Source organism: Chionomys nivalis, chromosome 9 (genome assembly GCF_950005125.1).
Source record: "Chionomys nivalis chromosome 9, mChiNiv1.1, whole genome shotgun sequence".
NCBI classification, from domain to species: Eukaryota; Metazoa; Chordata; class Mammalia; order Rodentia; family Cricetidae; genus Chionomys; species Chionomys nivalis.
Genome location: NC_080094.1, coordinates 17,411,013 through 17,436,227, shown reverse-complemented (window position 1 = coordinate 17,436,227; position 25,215 = coordinate 17,411,013). Strand labels below are relative to the sequence as shown.

General features: G+C 39.2%; 1 protein-coding gene across 9 annotated transcripts in view; it reads right to left on the bottom strand.

Annotated features, from left to right (window-relative positions):
- Zhx3 (zinc fingers and homeoboxes 3) overlaps positions 1–25,215 on the bottom strand; it is a 120,286-nt gene that overhangs the window by 75,373 nt on the left and 19,698 nt on the right. Inside the window, exons 2-4 of one of the 9 annotated variants that reach the window (XM_057780687.1) lie at positions 8,137–8,253; positions 1,937–1,992; positions 1,029–1,074 (exon numbers count right to left, since the gene is read on the bottom strand). The exons of 7 other annotated variants lie outside the window; for them this stretch is intronic. The gene's annotated coding sequence lies outside the window, so the exon portion shown is untranslated. The remainder of the gene's footprint in view (positions 1–1,028; positions 1,075–1,936; positions 1,993–8,136; positions 8,254–25,215) is intronic. One more of the 9 variants, XM_057780688.1, reaches the window with a different exon arrangement.

Genomic DNA, 25,215 nt, shown 5'->3' with positions numbered 1-25,215 from the left:
ACTTGCTTTGTAGACCAGGATGGTGTTGAGCTCACAGAGATCCTCCTGCCTTTGCCTCCCAAGTGCTGGGATTAAAGGCAATGCAACACTACACCCAGCTCATCTTGCTTATTTTTAATGACTCATGAAGTCCAATTTGTGCCGCTGAAAAACTCACAGGTCATGCACTGGAGCACTGATGACCTACAAAGAGCCATACTTAAAGAAAACTGACTCTCCTTCCCTAGAAGTCAACTGTTAGTAGCTCCTCAGTTGGAAGCTTAAGAGCTGCTCCCAAATCCATGCTAGAATGTTGATTGGGTTGATTTTGTGCAGGTCTTATGCAGGTAATCACGATGTCTATGACCAAAAGACACTTTTTAAAAAAAAGATTTATTTTATGAAAATGTATGTGTATCTCTGTGTGTGTATGGCCACATGAACATTGGATCCCCTGAAACTGGAGTTATAGGCTGTTTTGAGCTGTGTGATGTAGATGCTAGGAATGAAACCCAAGTCCTCTGCAAGAGCAAACAAGTGCTTTTAACCTCTGAGCTGCATCTTCAGCCCAAGGGAAAGCTCTTTTAAAAATGTTTTCTGAAACATTTTTTGCTAAGGTCTGTGAGAAAACTATCATTTGATATTATAGATATTCTTTGGGCTGAGCACAATCTGTTTCTTGTTCTCACATCAAAATTTAAACTAAAAGAGATGTGGTAACATAGGAAAAAATAACTGCAGTGCTTTCTAAGATTAGCAACTTCAAGGAAATTGTATAGTCCCCAAAGCACAAGTCATCTGAGACTGGAGATTGGGTTTGTGAAGCAAGGACTGCTGCTGCACCTGTGTCTGGTGTCAGCTTCCTAGAGGCTCTAGAACCAGAAAGTCCTCCTGACACAGTAGATGGAAAGGGCTTTCTGTCTGGACCTGCCACTACCTAATGAGGTCTGTCTTTGGTCAGCCACAATTACGCTCCCTGTTACAGTGCTTTTAACAAGATAACTTAGTTGTACCTGCCTTTCATATTCCTCTAGTTGCACTCAACTCACCTGAACTTAATGCCAAGACTCAGAAATGGGTGAGACATGAGGCGTTCTGGTTGGTGGTAGAACAGAGGAAAAGAAAGATTTTATTTATATTTATGCAAATATATGTGTATCTGAAGTATGCATGCACACATGCAGTTACAGGCTGTTGTGAGCTACCCGAACTCTACAAGAAATGAGCCTAGGTTTCTCAAACCCACAACTCAATCTCTAATCTAGGGTAGCATGAAGTACCCTAACACAGGAAATTACTTGAATCTGTGCTTTTCATTTCCAGGAATTAAGAGTGGGGTTTTTTCTTTTTAATTTTACTTCTGCTGGAAGGGTAGACAAGGGCTGAACAACCAGGGTTTCAAGCACTAGTGATCTCAACCCAAAAAGCTATAGCAGAAGGGAGCCCAGATCAGGCACTCTAGAACACTGGCTAGGGCTAGCTAGGGATCCTTCCAGTGTTATGACAACTGCTGGGATTTGAATTCATGCACTGGCTTCTCTATTGGATGGTAACTGAGATAGCTTCTTGGATCTTAGCCCTTCTGTTCCTTTTCCTTTCTTTCTTTTTTTCTTTCTTAGTAATTGGAGTTCCTCACTGATTTGCAGGCCCACTACTTGTTGTTTAAAAGCTAAATTGCTGATATGGCCATCTGGGACTTCAGCTCTCTGTGGTGGTCCTTGTTATAAGTGTCTGAAAGCCAACCCTTTTTTGCAAGGCAAATGCCTAGTTTGCAAGCCCCACCAAACAGGAAAAGGAAAGCAGATGGCATGCAGAGGTTTGTGAAACAGCTACAAACTGACCAGGCTCAACTTTAAAGTAGCCAGTATTTGAGCAGATATATGGTCAGTCAACATGAGAATGGATAGACTGTGGTAAAAATGCAGTGGAATACTACTCAGCAATAAAAAATACATACCTAATACATATATCACAGATTGATCTCAAAATCATATTGAACAAATGATCTTAGACCTAAAAGAAAATAAAGAATTTTGTCTTATAGAATTTTATGGAAGACCGAAGTAATCTCTGGTGGTAAAGTTAAAAGAGATTACATGTGAATGATGACAAAAGAGGTATGAAAGATCTTTTCCAGGGTAACAAAAATATCCTATGTAATACAGCTTGAGAAGGTAATCACCCTTTTCAAAACCACACAATTCAAATCTGCATGTTTTCTCTATGTAAATTATATCTCAATTATTAAAAATTAAAAAGTTCAAATATCTTTTTTAAAAAACAACACAAGGGCACTTTTATCATTACTATGTGTGGTTAACAGAAAATTACATAGTCTTAGATCTTCAAGGTCAATGAGGTGGCTCTATGGGTGAAAGCATTTGCCACCGAGCCTGACAACCTAAGTTTAATCTCCAAGACCATGTGCTGGAAGAAGAGAACTGATTCCTGAAAGCTGACCTCCACATGAATTCTTTTGCATGTATACACACAAACACACACACACAATGAATGCAATTAAAATTAAAATACATGGAGCTGTAGAGTTTAACAGCAAGTGGTTAAAAGCACTTCTTGTTGTAAAAGACCAGGGTTCAATTCCCAGCACCCACATGGAGGCTCACCACTTTCTAAGGCATCTGCATGCATGTGGTACACAGGCATACATTAAAGCAAAACATATACAGAAAAAATAATAAGTCTAAAAAAATAAAATACATATACATCTCTTTAAAGTTGTATGGAAGTTTATCCTAATTTAATTAATTATTTACTGTGTGTGTGTGTGTGTGTGTGGTGTATGCATGAGTGGGCATATGCAGAGACCAGAGGTTAACATCAGGTTTCCTCCTCTATCACTACCCACCTTTTTTTTGGTTTTTCAAGACAGGGTTTCTCTGTGGTTTTGGAGCCTGTCCTGGAACTAGCTCTTGTAGACCAGGCTGGTTTCGAACTCACAGAGATCCACCTGCCTCTGCCTCCCAAGTGCTGGGATTAAAGGCATGCGCCACCACCGCCCGGCTTACCCACCTTATTTTTGAGAGAGTTTCTTTTACTGAACCCACGGCTCAGCTGTTTCATCTAGAATGACTAGGCAGAGCTCCAGGGGTCTACCTACCTTGACACCAACCGTGGAACTGAAGTTATAGGTGAGCACCACAGCATCCAGCTTTCATGTAAGTACTGTGGATCTAAATTCAGGTTTTCATTATTGTGCAATCACTATAACATCTCCTGTTAGCTATCTCCCTGCCCTTCATTTAATAAATTCTAACTTAGTTACATGAATATTTCTTTCAAGTTTTTCTAACTCTAACCTACCCTCCATGTCAAATATTTTAGGTGTCTTTGAAAGTATAAAGTACAGTGTAGAGGAGAAACATTAATTTGACTTTTAATGTATAAAAATAAAACAGATTATAAAGAGATAGAATCTATATGGAAAACTGAGAGATGCAAAAGTATACTTAAGTCTATAGAAGGGTGCTCAGTGATAGTCAATTTTGACAGATTTTAGAAACATCTGTATTGGCCAAGCGGTGGTGGCGCACGCCTTTAATCTCAGCACTTGGGAGGCATAGACAGGCAGATCTCTGTGAGTTCGAGGCCAGCCTGATCTACAGAGCAAGTCCCAGGACAGGCCCCAAAGCTACAGAAGAAATCCTGTCTTGAAAAACAAAACAAAACAAAAAGAATAAAGAAATATCTGTATCAATAAATAAAAATACATCTCTTAGTGTTTCCAGAAGCAGTTAGATCTTAGAGATTATCACTTGGGATTTATAGTATAGAGGCAGAAATCAGCTGAAGAGGGAGAGGAAGGGGACGTGCCCTTAAGGCCTATCTGCTGCCTTGAACTCTTCCTGTGTTCCCCTCTTTCTGCTTCCACTTACCAAGAACAGTCTCTGCCACACATCATGTGATGCCAGATATGTAGAGTAAAACAATCATAACTGACACCATTGAAACTGTCCTAATCAGGGCTGACATTGCTGTGATGAAACACCATGACCAAAAGCAACTTGGGGAGGAAAGGGTTTATTTCACTCACAGTCCCATAGAACAAACAGTCCATCATCAGAAGCAGTGAGGGCAAGAATTCAAGCAGGAAGGAACCTGGAGGCAGGAAACTCATGCAGAGGCCATGGATGGGCTTGCTTGCCATGGCTTTTTCAGCCTGTTTTGTTATAGAACCTAGGACTGCCAGCCCGGGGATAGCACCACCCACAATGGGCTGGGCCCTCCCACACCAATTAATTACTGATTAAAAAAATGCCCTAGCTAGATCTCATGGAGGCATTTTCTCCATCGAGGCTCCTTCCACTCCCAATTACTCTAGCTTGTGTCAAGTTGACATAAAACTAGCCAGCACAGGAACTATAAGCCAAAATAAACCTTCCTTCCCTTGTTACTGTCAGATATTCTGTTACATCAGTGAGAAAACTGATTCATAACAAAAATTAAAGCATAAAGAAGAAAATTAGGGGGCTGGAGAGATGGCTCAGTGGTTAAAAGCACTGACTGCTCTTCCAGATGACCCCAGTTCAATTCCCAGCACCCACATGCCAGCTCACAACTGTCTGTGACTCTGTGACTCCAAGACTGACACCTTCACACAGACATACATGCAGGCAAAACACCAATGTAAATAAAATAAAAATAAATTTTAAAAATTCAAAGGTTAAAGCAATTCCAAAAAAAATATATGCTACCCAGAGATCAGCACTGTCAATATTTGCGCTCTCTCTCTCTCTCTCTCTCTCTCTCTCTCTCTCTCTCTCTCTCTCTCTCTCTCTCGCACACACACACACATACACACACACACTCAAAACAACTAGCTAATGTATATAGTGTTATTTTACTTTAATGTGAGTAACTAACACTTCCCATGTTGTTGAGTATTTTTACTATGCTTCTCTGGTTAAATATTTTAATGTGATTTTATCATCCACACATTTCTGTGGAACAAGTTGACAATATAATTTTTGATAACCATATACTTTCTAAAGTATATACTTTAGAAACACAGAAAATAAAGGAGAGCATAAGGTTGTAATTCAAACTATAATAACAACAATTACTGTGAAGTCTCATTGTTCTTTTTACTGTGGCTCAATACGCTATGGGTATTTTCTCACTCAGCAACATTACACAAACATCACCTCTGTCATTGCAATATTTTCTTAGCTTTGTCTTATTTGCTCAATTTTGTTAGCTGCATAGATTTATCATAGTTAAAATTTATTACTGTGACGGCTATTATTGGTTGTCGGCTTGGCTATATCTGGTATTAACTAAAACCCCAAAATGAGGGAATATCTCTGAGGTATTTTTGCTTAATTTAAGGTGGGAAGACCCACTTCTAATCTTGAACTTCGAGATAGGAAGACATGCCTTGAATCCAGATTTTTTGAGCTAGGAAAAACCACTTCTAACCTGGGCCACAACTTCTGCTGGAAACCTAAGCACATGGAAGAAGGAAGCTTTTGCTCTTCTTCTTCTTGCTCTCACGCTCACTCTCGCTGGCAAGTCCGTTCCTTCACTAGCATTAGAGCAGACTTCTTCAGGATTCCAGGGTATCCTGAAGACCAGCTGAGACACCCAGCTTCACGAACTGAACACCACTGGATTCTTGGACTTTCCATTCACAACTAGCCATTGTTGAATTAGCTGGACCACAGCCTTTAAGTAATTCTAATAAAGCCCCTGTGTGCGTGTGTGTGTGTGGAGAGAGAGAGAGAGAGAGAGAGAGAGAGAGAGAGAGAGAGAGGGAGAGGGAGAGGGAGAGGGAGAGGGAGAGGGAGAGGGAGAGGAAGAAGGGAGGGCAGGAAAGAGGGAGAGAAAGGGGAGAAAGAAAGATTCATTCTATTACTCTAGAGAACCCTACTACAACTAAACATGTTTTGGTTTTAATCTACCTTGTATCATTTTTGTATCATTTTTGCATGTCTTCATCCATGATTATTTCCTTAGGATAGGCCTCAAGAATTTGAAATCCAAGCATTTCTACAAACATTTTAATACCCATCTTGCCAAGCTACATTGTGGCACTTTTCATTCCACAAGGAGTATATGAGAATGTCTTCTACACTCTTGCCTGCATGCAATGTCCTGTTCTCTGTATTTCACACTCTCCACCCCTTCATACACTCCCTACCATAACATCCACACCCATACACACAAACACATTTTGCTAACTTGATACAAGAAAAATAGCAGCTTACAAGTTCAAATGCATTTTTTATTAACAGAATGATGTTGTTTTTCCATTTGGTTAAAATACCCATTGCTTCTTTTCTGTGGCTAGTATGCTAAATTCCTTGGACACTTCTCAGGATAATAAAAAGTGTTAGGAATTTCTGGTTCGGTGTGTGCAATGTGTATGCAAGTGTATCTACCCAAAAATGCATGTATGAGGCCAGAGGTGGACAGCTGGTATCTTCTATCACTCCCCACATTATCTTTTCAGACAGGGACTATCCCTGAATCTGGAACTTACTGTTTTTCAGTTTAACTTGCTGGCCCTGATATCCACCTCTCTCTGTACCCATGACATACCAGTAAGGATTACAGACACAGGCCAGTCCCAAACTTTCTATGTAGTTTATAGGGCTCTAAACTCATACTGCACAGCAAGCATTTTATCAGCTGAACTCTCTCTCTCTCTCCAGGACCCTCTTCCATTTCTTTTTTTTTTTTTTTGGGTTTTTCGAGACAGGGTTTCTCTGTGATTTTGGAGCCTGTCCTGGAACTAGCTCTTGTAGACCAGGCTGGTCTCGAACTCACAGAGATCCGCCTGCCTCTGCCTCCCGAGTGCTAGGATTAAAGGCATGCGCCACCATCGCCCGGCCCTCTTCCATTTCTTAAAATGCCCCATGTAACATACTAGTTATTATAAGAACAGATATTATAAAATATAAAAGGATGATAGAGTAGCACAGTATAACAGGAAAAAGTTATCAGAACAGAGTGTTGACTAAAGACATAAAAAAATAAAAAGCAATCAAGATCATGTAGAAAAAAACCTCAATCTTAAGCAAAAAGAAAGGACTCCTAAGACTGTATTTACCCCAAAATAAAAGAAAATTGCTAACCTATATCCTCATTTATAAATGTTAATAGAACCAAACTAATAATCAAACACTAAGAAAAACAGTAGATTAAAAAGTGAGGGCTATATGCTCAGTTGGTACAGTGCTTGCTTAGCATGCACAAAGTCCTAGGTTTGATACCCAGGGCCACATAAAACTGGACATGATGCATGCCTGAAATAATAGCATTTGGGAATTGATGCAGAAATATCAGAAACTGAAGGTTTTTCTTGGCTACATGATGAGTTCAAAGCCAGCCTGGGGTACAGGAGATTTGGGTTCAAATAAGAGAGAAGGGAAGAAAATAGTAACATAGTTGGCTTAGGTTTTCAAAAAGACCACTCTGGCTGAAGTGTCAAATGGATGAGAGTGGAGGCCGGAATACGAGTAGAAAGAGAAAGCAGATGGCTGTTGCAGAAATCTGCATTAGTGCCACAGTAGGCTGCTGGCAATGGAGAAGGTTCTCCATGTGCTGGAAGCAGGAGGCATCAACAGGCTTCTGGTGGGCTGCACATAAGGAACAGTGTTTAAGGATAGATCTCAACTTTGTGGCTTTAATTACTAAAACCAGAACAATTCTGTTTTACAAAAATGGAGATCACAGGTCAGTTCTGAAGACATCAAAGAAATGTCCAGAAACTTCACAGTTCTTTTGTTCAGGATTAATTTTTCTAGATCCTGCAAATATACCAAAGGCAATCATATGATTTATCTCACCCTTCCTATCAAGTAGCAATCTTCCTCAATCCATATTTTTATGTACATTTGACACTAAGAGTAATGCCCCAGATGTCTTCTAAGCTTTTAATACCTCTAATGAGGGTCATAGATCAGATATACTCTAGAATCCTAAGTCCATTACATACAGTAAAGCAGGACTAGTGGAGACATTTAATACAATTGGCAATGACGCATGGCTACTATTCACTAATATTACCTAAAGATTACTCTTAACTCTAGAAGTTGGTGTGAGTATACTAAAATGTAAATGTACCTCAAAGATACATCACAACGCCTAGATGTTCCATCTGGTTGTGCAGGTAAGTGTCTACATATACTCACACACCAGTGGTTTTCTGTATCATTGAAATGGCACATCTCTCCTCTGCATCTGTCCAGTTCTGTAGAGATCCCCAGAGTTCATAATGCAGGGCTTCAGCTCTCCACTGCAAAGCTGGATGTCCTATAACATCAAGACTGCTCATCACAAAGGGCAAAGGTAAGCACCTCTTCCAGGAAGACTAGTCAATGAACACTAACAAAACATATCTATGAGCCAAAGGCAAGCATGAAGAATCACAATCTCGAAGCTCCACGGGAGCAGGAGCTGATCCAGTCCTGGGACATTGGTGGGCCAGGATTGAGAGCAGACCTGAGACAGCGAATTCCACTGGAACAGGTACAGGGGAGTAACGGCTGAGCGCTGAGAGAGTGAGCCAGAGCCTGAGACTGCTGAGGGTCCAGACACGAATCTGGGACCTTCAAGGGAATAGAACGAAGCCAGGACCCCTGTGGGTCTGGGTGTGAATCTAGGACCTCCGAGGAACTAGGCCTGAACCAGGACCTCTGCCAGTCTGGGCATGAATCTGGAACCTTCAAGGGAGTAGGCAGGAACCAGACATCTCTGCCAGTCTAGGCATGAGTCTGGGACCTCAGAGGGAGTAGGCCTGAGTCAGGACATCTGTGTGTTCAGGCATTGGTCTGGGACATCAAAGGGAATAGGAAGGAACCAGAAACATCTGCAGGTCCAAGCGTGAGTCTGGGACCTCTGAGGGAGTAAGCCTGAGCCAAATCCTCTGCAGGTCTGGGTGCACCCAAGTCTGGGAGCCTGAGGGAGTAGATGGGAGTCAGAGACCTTTGCAGGACCAACTCCAAGCCAGGGACTTCTGCAGGAGGGGATCCAGACCAGGATTTACAGAAACATCAAAACCAGTAACCTAGGCCAAAGTAGGCCTGAGACAGTAAACTCCAAGGAAGTGGAGCAAAGTCCAGGAAGACTGAGCAATCTCCAGGAATACAGAATGACCAACGGGGTAAATAGCACCATGGCACTGACTGTACCATGAGGAACAACCATCTGAGCTTTGGATTCACTGGTACCTAGAAGATTAATCAACAGAATCTCAGACAACCCCAACCACACCTATTAGAAAAAAAGATGAGTAGAAAAGCTAAGAACACACACAACACCACAAAGAGCAACACAACACCAGTAAAACCTCAAGACCCTATAACAGCAAAACTTGAACAACCAAATATAGATGAAGTAGAAGAAAATGACCTAAAAAATAATTTCAGGAGAATGTTTGAAACTCTTGAAGAGGAAATGAGATAATTCCCTCAAAGAAATGGAGGAAAAGACAAACAAAAAATTGGAAGGCATCAGCAAATCCCTTAAAGAAAACCAAGAAAAAGCAATCAAATATATGAAAGAAACTATTCAAGACTTGAAAACTGAAATAGAGACAATAAAGAAAACACAAGCCAAGGGAATTATAGAAACAGAAATCATGAGAAAACAATCAGGAATAATCTGCAAGCATGAACAGCAGAATACAAAAGATGGAAGAGAGAATCTCAAGCGCTGAAGATACAATAGAGGAAACAGACTCATCAGTTAAAGAAAACATTAAATCTAACAAAAGCTTAACCCAAAATATCCAGGAAATATGGGACACCATGAAAAGACCAGACCTAAGAATAATAGGTATAGAAGAAGGAGAAGAAACTCAACTCAAAAGCACAGAAAAATATACTTAACAAAATCATAGAAGAAAATTTTCCCAACCTAAAGAAAGATATGCCTATGAAAATATAAGAAGCTTACAGAACACCAATAGACTGGATCCAAAAAAAAAAAGTCCCCTTGCCACATAATAATCAAAACACTAAACATACGGAATAAAGAAAGAATATTAAGAGCTGCAAAGAAAAAATGCCAAGTAACATATAAAGGCAGACCTATCAGAATTACACCTGACTTCTCATTGGAGACAATGAAAGCCGGAAAGTCGTGCTCAAGCGTTATGCAGATATTAAGAGACCTCGGATGCCAGCCCAGACTACTATACCCAGCAAAACTTTCAATCACCATAGAAGGACAAAACAAGACATTCCATCACAAACCCAGATTTAACCAAGACCTACACAACCACAAACCCAGCCCTACACAAAATACTAGAAAGAAAACTCCAACCCAAGGAAGTTGGCTACACCAACAAAAACACAGACAATTGATGGTCTCATTAGCAGCAAACCCCAAAGGAAAAAATTCACAAATTAACATCATCAACAATTAAAACTAAATTAATAGGAGAAAGCAATCAATGGTCATTAATATCCCTTAATATAAATGGACTTAACTTACCTATAAAAAGGCACAGGCTAACAGATTGGATACAAAAACAAAATTCATCCTTCTTCTGCATACAAGAAATACATTTCAACCTCAAAGACAGACATCGTCTCAGAGTAAAGGGTTGAAAAAAATATTCCAATCATATGGACCTAAGAAACAAGTGGGTGTAGCTATTCTAATATCTAAGAAAATAGACTTCAAACTAAAATCAATCAAAAGAGACGAAGGAGGACATTTCATATTAGTCACAGGAAAAATCCATCAAGAGGAAATCTCAATACTGAACATTTATGTCCCAAATACAAGGGCACCCTCATATGTAAAATAAATACTTCTAAAGCTTAAATCATACATTAAACCCCACACACTAATAGCCGGAGACTTCAACACTCCCCTCTCACCACTGGACAAGTCAAACAAACAAAAAATGAACAGAGAAATAAGGGAACTAACAGATAGTTTGACTCAAATGGACTTAACAGACATCTATAGAATATTCCATCCAAACAGAAAAAAGTATACCTTCTTAGCACCTCATGGAACCTTCTCAAAAATTGACCACATACTCAGTAACAAAACAAACCTCAACAAATACAAAAAAAATGGAATAACCCAATGTATCTTATCAGATCACCATGGTTTAAAACTAGAAGTCAACATCAATACCAATTCCAGAAAGCCCACTAACACATGGAAATTAAACAATGCTCACTTGAATCATCAATGAGTCAAGGAATAAATAAAGGGAGAAATTAAAGAATTCCTAAAATTCAATGAAAATGACCACACAACATACCCAAATTTATGGGAAACAATGAAAGCACTGTTAAGAGGAAAGTTCATAGCACTAAATCCCTACATAAAGAAGCTGGAAAAATCCTACACTAGTGAATTAACAGAACATTTGAAAAATTTAGAATAAAAAGAAGCAAACTCATCTAAGAGAACTAGATGGCAGGAAATAAATTGAGAGCTGAAATCAATAAAATAGAAACAAAGAAAACAATTCAAAGAATCAACGAGACAAAGAGTTGGTTCTTCCAGAAAATCAACAAAATAGACAAACCTTTATCTAAACTAACCAAAAGGCAGAGAGAGAATATCCAAATTAACAAAATCAGAAATAAAAAGGGGAACATGACAACAGAAATGGGGGATATCCAGAGAATCATCAGCTATTTCGAAAACCTGTACTCCACAAAATTGGAAAACTTAAAGGAAATGGACAATTTTCTGAATAAATATCATTTACCAAAATTAAATCAAGACCAGATAAGCAAATTAAACAGACCTATAACTGCTGAAGAAATAGAAACCGTCATCAAAAGTCTCCCAACCAAAAAAAGCCCAGGACCAGATGGTTTCAGCTCAGAATTCTACAAGAATTTCAAAGAACTAATACCAATACTCCTCAAATTTTTCCACACAATAGAAACAGAAGGAACATTGCCAAACTCTTTTTATGAGGCTACAATTACCCTGATACCCAAACCACAGAAAGACATTACTAAGAAAGAGAATTACAGACCAATTTCATTCATGATCATTGATGCAAAAATACTAAATAAAATACTGGCAAATTGAATCCAAGAACACATCAGAACCATAATCCACCATGATCAAGTCGGCTTCATCCCAGAGATGCAGGGATGGTTCAACATACAAAAAATCGGTCAACGTAATTGACTATATAAAGAAACTGAAAAATAAAAACCACATGATCATCTCATTAGATGCTGAAAAAGCTTTTGACAAAATACAACATCCCTTCATAATAAAGGTCTTGGAGAGAGCAGGGATACAAAGAACATACCTAAACATAATAAAGGCAATATACAGCAAGCCAACAGCCAACATCAAACTAAATGAAGAGAAACTCCCAGCAATCCCACTGAAATCAAAACAAGACAAGGTTGTCCACTCTCCCCATATCTATTCAATATTGTTCTTGAGGTCCTAGTTAGAGCAATAGGACACCAAAGGGAAATCAAGTGGATACAAATCAGAAAAGAAGTCAAACTCTCACTGTTTGCTGATGATAGTTTACATAAGCCCAAAAATTCTACCAAGGAACTTCTACAACTCATAAACACTTTCAGTAATGTAGCAGGATACATGATTAACTAAAAAAAAAAAATCAATAGCCCTTCTGTATACAGATGATAAAAGGGTTGGGAAAGAAATCAGAGAAACAAAACCCTTCACAATAGCCACAAATAGCATAAAATATCTCAGAGTAACTCTAACCAAACAAGTGGAAGACTTGTATGACAAGAACTTTAAATCTTTGAAGAAAGAAATTAAAGAAGACACCCATGCTCTTGGATAGGTAGAATTAACATAGTAAAAATGGCAATCTTACCAAAAGCAATCTGCAGATTCAATGCAATGCCCATCAAAATCCGAGCAAAATTCTTCACAGACCTCGAAAAAACGGTACTACACTTCATATGGAAAAGCAAAAAAAAAAAAAAAAAAAAGCCCAGGATATCCAAAACAATCCTGTACAATAAAAAAAAAAACACTTGTGGAGGCATCACAAGCCCTGACTTCAAACTCTACTGCAGAGCTACAGTACTTAAAACAGCTTGGTATAGGTATAAGAACAGACAGCAGGACCAACAGAACTAAATCGAAGGCTTGGATATTAATCCACACACCTTCAAACACCTGATTTTTGACAAAAAAAAAAACTAAAAAATATCAAATGGAAAAAAAGAAAGCATATTTAACAAATGGTGCTGGCATAACTGGATATCAACATGTAAAAGAATGAAAATAGACCCATATCTATCACCATGCACAAAACTCAAGTCCAAATGGATCAAAGACCTCAACATAAAGTCAGCCACACTGAACCTTATAGAAGAGAAAGTGGGAAGTACACTTGAACACATTGGCACAGGATACCACTTCCTATATATAACCCCAGCAGCACAGACACTGAGAGAAACAATTAATAAATGGGACCTCCTGAAATGGAAAAGCTTCTGTAAAGCAAAGGACACCGTCAACAAGACAAAATGACAGCCTACAGAATGGGAAAAGATCTTCACCAACCTCACATCAGACAGAGGTCTGATCTCCAAAATATACAAAGAACTCAGGAAACTGGTCACCAAAAGAACAAATAATCCAATAAATATGAAGTAGAGAACTCTCAACAGAGGAATCTAAAATGGCTGAACGACACTTAAGGAAATGTTCAACATCCTTAGTCATCAGAGAAATGCAAATCAAAACAACTCTGAGATTCCATCTTACACCTATAAGAATGGCCAAGATCAAAAAACACTGATGACAACTTACGCTGGAGAGGTTGTGGGGAAAAGGGAACTCCTGCATTGCTGGTGGGACTGCAAGCTGGTACAGCCCCTTTGGATGTCAGTGTGGCTATTTCTCAGAAAATTAGGAAACAACCTTCCTCAAGACCCAGTAATACCACTTTTGGGGTATATATCCAAAGGATGCTCAATCGTGCCACAAAGACATGTGTTCAACTATGTTCATAGCAGCATTGTTTGTAATAGCCAGAACCTAAAAACAACTTAAATGCCCCTCGACCAAGAATGGATAAGAAAAATATGGTACATTTACACAATGGAATACTACACAGCAGAAAAAAATAATGACATCTTGAATTTTGCAGGAAAATGGATAGAGCTAGAAAACATCATTTTGAGTGCGGTAACCCAGACACAGAAAGATAAGTATCATATGTACTCACTCATAAATGGTTTTTAAACATAAAGCAAAGAAAACCAGCCCACAAATAACAATCCCAGAGAAGTTAGGCAACAATAAGGACACTAAGAGAGACATACATAGATCTAATCTACATGGGAAGTAGAAAAAAACAAGATCTCCTTAGTAAATTGGGAGCATGGGGACCTTGAGGGGAGGGCTGAAGGGGAGAGGAGAGCAAGGAGGGTAGCAATGCTCAATAAAAATCAATTAAAAAGCTGGGCGGTGGTGGCGCACGCCTTTAATCCCAGCACTCGGGAGGCAGAGGCAGGCGGATCTCTGTGAGTTCGAGACCAGCCTGGTCTACAAGAGCTAGTTCCAGGACAGGCTCCAAAACCACAGAGAAACCCTGTCTCGAAACCCCCCCCCAAAAAAAAAATCAATTAAAAAAAAGAATCACCATCTCCAATTTCTAAATTACAGTTTACTCAGCTTCTCTTATCAATAGTAAATAGAAAATCATCTTAAAGGCCTTCAGGGAGACAAAGGACTAGGAGAAAGGTCCAAGTGGACAGCTTTTTACTCTCTACACAATACGTATTTTTGAATATATTAAGCATATGTCTGTGAATTACATGCATAATTTTAATATATAATACAATTTAGTCTTTCTATAGCAATAAAAATTGTATGTTTCAACTACAAAATATAAAATGCTTATTGCATAATGACTTCTTAAAAATACAGCTATGATTAAATAAATTAAGTGCTTACTGCATTTGGTATTTATAAGGTACCAAGAAGCATGCTACACTAGACTCTACTACTCTCAAGCCACTAACTGTTCTGTGCTCATCTATGCTGTTCTAATTGCTTCAGGTCTCACCTTAAATGCTAGCAATTCCCAAAGCCGGCTTCTTCTCACCATTGGCCAGCTAGCTGAACGCTGAATATTAGCTCTTAGATAATCCGTTTCCTCCAAAGCTCTGCTTGTCCTAAACCAGAATTGTCCTCTCCTTCAGAACTGATTGCCCTTTCCTCCACTGCCCACCTCAGTGTATAAGCAATAACAGAATCTATGTCTTTCCATTCCCACAGGTACTCAATACCCATCAGTTTCCCTTCCTGAGATTTTCATTAACATGATGGCTATTCAGTTACATCTGTTCAAAGACACAGCCCTTCTCACCAAGACTCCAGTGTCCACGCTCTCTGCATTCCACTCTCTACACTGCTCTGGACTTCTTTCCTCTCTTTCTCCCTTTGTCTCTTCTTCTAGTTTTTGGGATTTTGCATCAATCTGACTATGCAGCCCAGGATGACCTGAAACTAGAAATCTTCCATCTTCAGACTCCTGATTAAGGGTGTGTGTAGGCTTGATATTTCCTGATGGAAATCTGGTCAGTTGTTTTCTTGCTACATAGTGTTCAGGCTCCCTTCCTCAAAACCACAGCATCAAATATATGAATGCTACCATCTGAATCCAGACTACTCCCCACCCTTTCCAGCCTCATAGTCCACCAATTTAATCAACACCAAGCTCTAGCTCCACCCACCTACCCCCAACCTGCACAGCAAGTTCTTGCCAGATTCCTCAGGGTCCTACCACATGTTTTTCCCCTAAGTTCTAGCACACTGCTTCCTCTATATAAACTCTCACTTCTCCCTCGATGTGGTTCGCTCTTACTGGTCCTTTAGGCTTGAGCTCAGGCACTTCTGTCTCCAAACATTCCCTAATTACCTCTGCTTCTCCTCTCGAAACACTAGTTTGGTTGTCCTGTTGATTTGTTTTTGCCACTCTGGGGAAATCTGGTATGCTGACCTGTAATTTCCTCTTACTCTTTTCATTCATATCAACTGTACATTACTTGAAGCAAAAGGCCCTGTCTACTGTCTTTTTCCATGGAAGACACGCATAACAATAAACACTGGTCATACCTTTCCTTCCTACGATCACCTCATTACTGTCTAATACAGATGGAAAAAAAGCTGAGGAGATGAAAGGCTAGTCCTACTTCATCTCCCCCTTTACTCCCAAATCTTTCTGTGCCAAATGTGCCAAATGTTTTAAAACTTTGAAAAAATAATCCTCCTGAGATGTCATTAATAATGTATTCATTATAAACCTTTTTAGCTATATAAAGGGCATCCATCCAGCATGTTGGACTCCTTTTCCCTTAGAGAATGGGTAGAAGTGAAGTATATTCTGGGCATTATTACACTCTAGTGATCCATGGGCCAAGAAATTTTCAGAAGTGGAGCTAGCGCTGTAACTCAGTTGGTAGAGTGTTTTCCCAGCATGCATGAAGCCCTAAGTTTGACCCTCAGCATTGCAAAAACCAGGTGAGAACAGACTAGGCTATATGAGGCCTTGTCAAAGAAAAGAAAATGGTTCTCTGATCCTTCCCCTTCCAGGAACAGCCATATTTTCTCACTCAGTGCCAGTCTCATCCCTAAGACACGATGGTGAGGGTCAGAGTAAATAAATTTGACTTGATGAGCACAGATCTCTCGGGCTGCCATCAGCTCTGGCAAAATGGACATTGTTACCATCGGTGACCCATTTACTGACCTCAATGACATGGTCTAGAAGTTCTAGTATGATTCTACACAACACAATTTCCACAGCACAGTCAAGACTGAGCATAGGAAACTTGTCATCAATGAAAAGGCCATCTCCATCTTCCAGGAGAGAGATCCCACTAACATCAAATGGGTGATACTGGCACTGAGTATGTTCTGGGACCTGCTGGTGTTTTCACTATCACCAAATAGGTGGGGACCCGCTTTAAAAATGGAGCCAATATGATCATCATCTCTGCCTCTTCTACTGATACCCTCTTGTTTGTGATAGGTGTGAACCACAAGAAGTATAAAAACTCACACCAGACTGTCAGCATTGTCTCTTGTGCCACCAGCTGTGTACCCCCCACTGCAGGATATTTTATCACATTGTGTGAAGATGTGTCACTATTTTACCTGCTAAGACACCTGATTGGTTTAATAAAGAGCTGAAGGGCCAATAGCTATGAAGGAAAGAACAGATGGGACTTCTGGGTAGAACGAGGAACTAAGGGGAATGAATCTATACATACATGCAGGAAACACCAGTGAGACACTGAGGAAGTAAGACATACAATATGGAGGAGAGGTAACTCTTCATGTGGCAGAATGTAGATTAATATAAATGGATTAATTTAAATCTTAAGAGCTATTTGGGGAAAACTAAGCTAAGGCCAAGATTTCACAATTGATAAGAAGTCTCCATGTCATTGGGGAGCTGAAGGTCCCAAAGAATGTCCAATAAGAAAGTTCAACTACATCCCCCAAGGGTCAAGGTCATCAATAAACAACCTTCATCATTGAAGAACTCATGACCACAGTCCATGCCATTACCATCACCCAGAAGACTGAGTGTACCTTCTGAGAAACTGTGATATAATAGCCTTGGGGCTGCTTAGAACACCATCCTTAGCCGGGCAGTGGTGCCACACACCTTTGATCCCAGCACTTGGGAGGCAGAAACAGGTGGATCTCTGTGAGTTCAAAGCCAGCCTGGTCTACAGAACAAGTTCCAGGACAGGCTCCAAAGCTACAGAGAAACCCTGTCTTGAACACACCCCCCCAAAAAAAAGAGAACACCATCCTAACACTCACTGACTCTGAATTCTGAATGAATCCAGAGATAAAAGGGAAGTTCACTGGTGTGTCCACTATGGATCTGACTCACAACCTGGAGAAAGCAGCCAAATATGATAATATTGAGAAGGTGGTAAGCAAACATCAGAGAACTCCCTAAAGAGCATTCTGGGCTACAATGAGGATCAGGTTGTCTTGTCTCCTGTGACTATAATAATGTCATTTGCTCTTCTATTTTTTTTTTTTTTGGTTTTTCGAGACAGGGTTTCTCTGTAGCTTTGGTGCCTGTCCTGGAACTAGCTCTTGTAGACCAGGCTGGCCTCGAACTCACAGAGATCCGCCTGCCTCTGCCTCCTGAGTGCTGGGATTAAAGGCGTGTGCCACCACCGCCCGGCTGCTCTTCTATTTTTAATGCTTGATGCTGGAGCTGGCACTGCCTTCAAAGACCACTTCTGTCAAGCTCAATTCCTGGTGTCAATGAATTTGGCTACAGCAGCAGGGTGGTGAAACCTCATCATCACATGCTCTTGAAAGAATAAGAAGCCCTGGACTACTCATCCCAGAAAGAACCTGAGAGAAAAAGAGGCTCCCAAATGCTAGTAATTCCCGTCAACTCAGGCTGCCCCAACTCAGCCACCAACACACTGAACATGTCTCTTCACAATCTCTATCTCAGACCCTCAGAAGAAGAGGAAGGGCTTAGAGAGTCCCACTCTTGCATGTACTACCAATAAAGTACTGTGCTCCCCAAATACTACCAATAAAGTTCACTGTGCTCCCCAAATAAGAAAGAAGAAATTCAAGAAGTATTTTTTAAATGATTGTACCCCCACACTTCTTACCAAATGACTAGAGTCAGGTGATTGTGCTTTTTTTTTTCGATGCCACAATTAAGCTATTAGTGGTTTTTCTTTGAAAAACAGCACTGGGACACATATTTATGTGAATGAAAAAAACTTTAACTCAATCTTTCCATAACTCTTCCACTTTTAGTTTCTTGTGAGATGAAAACTTACCAATTTGTTTAAAAATATTTAGTCATTCTTTGAATTATAAGGTTGTGATGCAGGGAACTGAAAATGAGAAATTCACATATGAAACATGACATCATCAGTTATCTAAACTATATACATGTACAGAGAATGTAAGAACTCAATCATGCAATGTCTTTTAGATGTTCCACTTTATATAAAGATTTTTGCCTGAATATTATATATAAATAAATATTATTGAAATATATGTAAATGTAGTTTTCCCTAATGGTATCTGGAAGTACTTTGTATTTTCTTATAGAAGTTAAGAATATAGTTTCCTCAGAAATTATAGTCAAAATTTTAAAGTACTTAAAACTAAGTAGTCAAGCATGGTGGTGGGCACCGCTATTAGTTCTAGCACTCAAAGGTGAGGCAGGCAGATATCTGTGAGTTTCAGGCCAGTCTGATGTATATGGTGAATTCCAGGATAGCCAGAGCTATATAGCGAGACTCTGTCTCAAAACAACAACAAAAGAAAAATAAATAAATAAAATTGGCTTGTTATGAATCCCAGCATACAGAATGAGGAGGTCTGGACAGAACATTAATTTTCTAAGCTATTCTAATAAAATCTTGATCTTTTTTAAAGAAATGATGCTAACATTAGCATCAGGATACCTTGACTCCCTGGTGTTGCTGTCACCGGCATTTAAAAGGTTGCTGCATAACTACAGACAAGTCGGCTAATATGCCTGAGCCTTGGTTTCCTCACTTAAATAGTAAAAGAGAAGAACTAAACCACTAACAAGATGATACTAAGTTTAGTAAGAAATCATCATCAAAGTATTTTTCAGGGAATCCTGGGTTAACTTAGCACTTCAATAATCCTATCACAATAAAGTCATCAAAAAAGACAGAAATAATTTTGCAGTTGGAAGTATGAGATCCAGGGTAAAGTCTGTCCTCCTCTTGTTCTGGCTGTGCTGCCCAATAGCTAGAATCACCTGCTTCGTTTCCTTTCTATAGCCAGTGCCACCATCAGAAAGTTATGGAACTTTCACAATGTGAGTTTTTTCATTTGCAGAACAGAGATGGCAATGGGGCCTATCTTATAGAATTGCTGAGAGCTAGGAAAGGGAATACTTATAAATGCATAGCAGTCTACCTATTGCAGAGTAAAAACTCATCAGTGTTAACTGTTGTTACAAGTTGTAAGTATTGGCTAATCGAGCCCTTACATTGACACAGGTAAAAAAAAAAAATTGCAACAACATCAGAATAATAGTCACTGTTTACAATGTACTTTCTTTACATTTGTAAAGTCCTTTAAATTAAAAAATGCATAAAAAGACCAAAAAAAGCAATAATTTCCATTACCCCAAATTAGCCACTTATAATTGAACACATTTAAAGAGACAGCTGTTGTCAATGTGACAGGCTGTAAAATGGCATCTTGTAGCCCATTCCTTCCTTTTGCATTCATTTAGGGGTTTGCTACTTTAGGGGTTTAATAATGATAAGTACATGCTAAATTTCTTGTTATTTGTCTGGAAAACCTGTCACCTACACTCGCAAATGAAAGTTAGCTTTCTATCTAATAATAGTGCAGCCTGAATAATGGCTTAGATAATCTGTCAGATCTTGAATTTGCAGGCAAATGGATGGATCTAGAAAACATCATATTGAGTGAGGTAACCCAGGACCAGAAAGACAAATGTCACATGTACTCATTCATTAAGTGGCTTTTAGACATAAAGCAAAGAAAAACCAGCCTACAATCCACAATCCCAGAGAACCTAGACAACAATGAGGACCCTGAGAGAGACATACATGGATCTAATCTACATGGGAAGTAGAAAAAGAGAAGCTCTCCTGAGTAAATTGGAAGAATGGGAACCATGGGAGAGGGTAGAAGGGGAGGGGAGAGGAAGGAAGAAGAGTGGATAAAAATATATAGCTCAATAAAAACAATAAAAATATAAAGAGGAAAAAAGATGCTCTCAATCAGCTCTTTCCTTCACAGAAGTGACATGTTACATTTCCTTATGTCTCACTGTCTGTTAGGCAGATTTTGAGATGGTCCCTAATGATCTCTGCCTCCTGGTATTCATGCTCTTATGTAACCTCTGATGCAATGTGGGCCAGGCTTACTGACTCACTTCTAACAAATACACCAGATGTGGTGGACTGTCACTTCCCAAACCAGGTTATAGAGATGCTCTGGCTTCCATCTTGGGTGTTTTCTTTCCCTCTTCCCTGAATCATGCCTCCTAGGGTAAGTCAACATGAAGTCATGAAACAACCTGGGAGATGGGTGCTTGTGAATACCTAAACCTAGCAACAACAACATTTAAATTCAAATGTAGAGCAAAGCAAACACTTTTTTTTTCATTTGAGTCTAACTTTAGAGTCTCTTAATCATGGTCTTGAAATCTTCAGAATGGTGGTAACTTTTACTCAGTGCCATCATCTCTTTAAAGTGAATGGAGCATATTTGTTCAATTTTTTTTAAGCAAGCACACAGTTTAAACTATATGCTAACTACAATTTACAAGACATAAAAAAAGACTAAGATTGCCAACATTTGCTGGAAGAACAACATACACATGGTTATAGGCAGAAATTAGCCTACAAAAGACTAGTCTTAGCAGGCTAGAACAGTATCTGGAAAAATTACACTGACATAGGCACAATTTGTCCTCGGTACTCCAGTCCTGTTTGGTTATTGTTGTTTTGTTTTAAAAATATATTTTTTAAATTATGTGTATGTAGGTGTACAAAGCAAAGCTGTGAGGTGTACAAAAGATGTCCAATGTTGTGGTGGTTTGAATGAAAATGGTCCTTATAGACTCATAGGGAGTAGCACTATTAGGAGGTTTGGCCTTGTTGGGGTAGCTGGCTTTGTTGGAGGAAGTGTGTCACTGGGGAAAAGCTTTACGGTTTCAGATATTCAAGCCAGGACCAGTGTCACTCTCTCTTCCAGCTGCCTTCCGATCTAGATGTAGAACTCTCAGCTATTTCTTCAGCACCATGTCTGCCTGTGTGCAGTCATGCTTCCCAACATGATGACAACGGACTAAATCTCTGAATTGTAAGCAAGCCCCCAAAATTAAATGTTTTCCTTTATTAGAGTTACTGTGGTCATGTTGTTTCTTCACAGCAATAGAACACTAACTAAGACAGATGTCCTGGAGCTGCAGTTTCAGGTGGTTGTGAGCTGCCCAATGTGGGTGCTGTGAACCAAATTTAGGTCTTCTGCAGGAGCAGTGTTCTGACTCTTAACCACTGAACTATGTCTCCAGTTCCCTACCAGTCCCACCTTTATATTATCTCCCCATGCCTCCCTTAGTCTATGCCTAGATATTCTCCATCATTAAGGGATGCCTTGCTCAGCCTTGATGCAAAGGGAAGGCGCTTGGTCCTGCCTCAACTAAATGTACCAGGCTTTGTAAACTCCGCATGGGAGGCCTTACCCTTTTGGAGGATTAGATGGGGGTGGGTTAGGGATATGTGGGGGAGGGGAGAGCAAGAGGAGGAATGGGAGGGGAAATTATGGATGGTATGTGAAATGAATAAAAGTTTTTTAAAAAGAAAAATGTTCAAAAATAGGCCAACAGCATTTTAGCACTAGAAATGCAGCATTCTAAATATCTGTAAAGTTCCTTTGAATTTCAGAGTTCTGCCACATTGTTAATTTTGAGTATATATTTTGCAATTATTTAGACTCTTGGAAGAAATCAGAAGCACTTTTAGAAAAGTTAATTAATGTATTCTAGAAAATATTCCCAAACATATAACCATTTTCAATCATTATTACATCACTGTTGAATGATAACCTAATTCCAATTGTGTTATCCAATGTCAAATCCATGGATGAGTGGTTCCAAACTCAATGTCAGTTCAATAGAGAGGAAATAAAGACATTCCTTGTTTCACTTCAAATCTGTAAGGAGCTGATTATAACATGGCACTGAATACAGAGTGATGGCTCCCATTTTGTCCACAAAGGAGGTCTCTGTCTTCCTTGGGTAGTATGCCAAGGATACGATCATGCTGTACTAATACGGAGTTTGGATATGTCTACCATGTTCTAAAATTTGCCTTTTCCTTTTCAGCAGTTTAATCAACGTTGGTTAAAACTGTCACATTTCTTAAACAATCCAGTGAGCTCATTAAAGCTTTTTACACTCCAGGTGCAAAGCCACAGAGAAATGAGCCTAACTTGCTCACTATATTCCAAATGCCTACCAGCAAGCTGAAAAAAAAAAAGTAGCAATTTAATTTTTATTTATCTATTTATTTATTTATTTATTATGTATACAATATTCTGTCTGTGTGTATACCTGAAGGCCAGAAGAGGGCGCCAGACCTCTTTACAGATGGTTATGAGCCACCATGTGGTTGCTGGGAATTGAACTCAGGAACTTTGGAAGAGCAGGCAATGCTCTTAACCACTGAGCCATCTCTCCAGCCCCCAAAAGTAGCAATTTAAAATCCTAAGAAAAAGATAAATAATGTGGGCTGGAGAGGTGGCTCAGCAGTTAAGAGCACTGGCTGCTCTTCCAGAGGCCCCACGTTCAATTCCCAGCACCCACATGGCAGTCTGAGTTCCAATTCCAGGGGATCTGACTCCTTCACACAGACAGACATGCCAATGCATATAAAATAAAAATAAATAAATAATTTTTTAAAAAGATAAATAATTTTACTCATGTAGGAATTTACCTCCATTATAGTTGTAATTATAACAAAATGAATTCTCTAAAGCAATTAGATAATCCATTAATCAAATCACAATGGACTGTACAAAATAAGTAGATGTAATCAATAGGTCTGCATCTTGGCATAGTAATTATTCTTCGAAATAATAAAAAATTATTGGTAGAGCTGGGGATGTAACTCAATAGCAGACCTATGGCTTATAATACACAAGGTTCTCTGTTCCATCCCCAAACACACACATACACACACACACACAAATACAGTCTTAAATACACTGTTATCTGCCTTATACAAAGAGCAAACAGAAAACACTTTTCTCTCAAGCTAAAAGAGTTCAAAGTTGGGGGGAAAGGGGACATCAGTACTTCTGACCTCTTGCCCTATGTTCTAAAGAATTCATTTGGCTAATCTCAAAGGCTATCATCTACATGAGTATCTTTTCAGTTCAGGAATGCCATTTCAACAATGAGTCCATTTTATACAAATTCCAGTAAAATAAAAAAAAAAACCTGAATGGCATTAAGATTTCTTATAAGAGAATTTTATCAGTAACAGCATCCTTTATAACCAAGTATTTTAAAACTGTTTAGAATAGGGACACAATTCAGTGATAGAGTGCTTGCCTAGCATGTTAAAGATCCTGGATTCAATTCTCAGTACTACATAAACAATGTTTTTATCCTTTTGGGTAACCTTCTGGTATATAAAAGTATTTCCAAAACCCAAAACAAACAAACAAACAAAACCCAAAACAGTATATGTGAATGCTTTGTCAAATGTCCAAATGACAAGCAACTTGAAAAGATACTGAATATATAGGATGTAAGAGCTATTCTGATGGAAGAAAGAATCCAAATGAACTTGAACTGAGAATTGGACATCATCCAAACTAGGAAATAGCATTCATCTTGTATTCTTTATCTAGTGAGCATCAGAAAGAATCTTCGGAGGGCTTGGATAGGAACTGCTCAGCCATCCAAACATTGATATATTTGCACTCAGGAGCAGTTTAGTCCTGCTACAGGGGTAAGATCCAGAAGACTCCACACTATCATTAACCTTTGAGAAAATTTGTTACTGAGGTATAATCTCAGGCTATACTCAGACTTAATCAGAATCTGCATTGTAACTAAATTCTGAAAAGCATGGAATTGGGAAGTATTGCCAATTTGGAGGGAGGATTACATAATGTCCCTCCTTGGGATTTCCATAAGGATGGGATACTGAATAGCTCATCAAGCCCCCAAGTGACACTAACGTAGAAGGAGGCAACATACACGAGCAATTTGTAAAATACCAGGTTTGACAGTAGCTTATATACAAAGACATAAGTAGCCAGGGATTTCTCAACAAAGTAAAATAACAATGCACACTTGAATTATTAGGGTAAATTACACCACTTCTGGGAATCTGGCCATGTATGCTACAGTGATTAATAGCCAACAATGGTTATGGGCAATGAAGATCAAGAGAGTCTATCATGAGGAATAGCTGACTAAGAAGACATTAGGCTGCAGAAGAGCTATAAGGAGACTGTAGTACTAGTTACACACTTCAGGACTGTCTCAGGACATTTCATTCTGCAAATATGTTTCTGAGCATCTGCTATGTGCTGGGCATTATGCCAAGAATAAGGCTATAGAAATTCAAAAACAAACTACTCTGATTTTTTGGAGGTTTCTGCTTAATGAAAGAAATTTGACTGTTATTCTAGAAAAGAGAATTCTAGCCAGTCAAAAGACATTTAAGGAAGCCCCTTCAGTCTGGG